This window comes from Silene latifolia, chromosome Y (assembly GCF_048544455.1).
Source record: "Silene latifolia isolate original U9 population chromosome Y, ASM4854445v1, whole genome shotgun sequence".
NCBI lineage: Eukaryota > Viridiplantae > Streptophyta > Magnoliopsida > Caryophyllales > Caryophyllaceae > Silene > Silene latifolia.
In genome coordinates, this window is record NC_133538.1 from 332,330,893 (window position 1) to 332,332,282 (window position 1,390).

Here is a 1,390-nt window from a genome sequence, read left to right on the forward strand (position 1 = left end):
ATGTCCCTATATAATTCTAACTAACACGCATTTCCCCTCATACTCAAACATTAACTCGTTCATTTACCCGTCCGCTATCTCTCTCTTTTCAACCTTCAGCTACATCTTCGCCATTATCACAGATTTTTTTACCACCATTATCACAGAGCTTTTTGACCGCCATTATCACCTGCAAATTACGTATTTTCGATCAACTATTTTTAATTTCGTTTTATCCAGCTTTCATTCCGTATTTTTCACACTAGTTTTCATTCGACTTATTTAATTCGTTTAATTATCATGTTATTATCCAGGTTCTGATCGTTTTTTTAGCATAATCGAGTACAGTAGGAACGCATAAAATCAATTGAAGTCGATTTCTCCAAGCGAAGAAAATTCCATGGAAGATCGATTATCTCTCTAACAATCGTGTTGTCATAGCACATTATTTTTCGATTTCTTGTTACTTTTCCGCTGTTTTCACTCAGATTCGCAGGTGATTCTCTTCTTCCTTCGCTTTAATTTTGCAAATCTCGTCATTTTTACTGATTTTGATTTGATTTTTGGTGTCAATTTATTTGAACTTCGCATGCCTTTGTTGCTTTATTACGGATCGAACATTGTTTAGATTTGTTGCATTTAAGTTGTTGATTTTATTTTTATGATTTTTTCTATTTTGCTCACTGATTTACTTGATTTTGTGTGTTTTCTCTAGATTTGTTTTCTCTAGTTCCTTTTACATATTGCGCGTATAACTGTATAAGTGAAGTTCTCGTTGAACGATGCATGACAACTGCATTAAATTCCATGTTTTTAATTCCTTGGTAAGTAACACTAAACGACTTTCCTTTATCATCAGCCATCATTTGCATTCTTGTTGCGTAACATAACATCATATTACGTAACCACACATGATTTGAATTGTTTGCATTCCCTTAAAATATGTCATTGACTTGTATTCTCTGTTTTCGTGACTGGTACAGTATAAGACAACGATCGACATATATTTTCACAACTCTGTTTTGTTTATTCAATTCTGATATTCTTGTGTATAGCGTGTGATACATAAGTGGACTCATGGGACTCAAAAATAGAGGTGGACTCAACGGATCTTACCTCTATATATATATATATATATATATATATATAGATTTGGGATCCTATGAGAACCACTAATATAATGAGAACCGTGAGAACCAATCACATCCGTTAGATCTCAATAAACAGAAGGGCTGAGATTAAGTCAACAAAATTTAATAAACCTTGTTACCCGTCATTTTACAAATTTCCCAATCTCACTCCTCTTTTTTTCACACCGATGTCGTTCTTACTGTCTCTCCTTTCGATCTTTACATTCCTGAATGTCTGATTGAACTCATTCATCAAAATCCGAATGCCAACAATTTCGCTC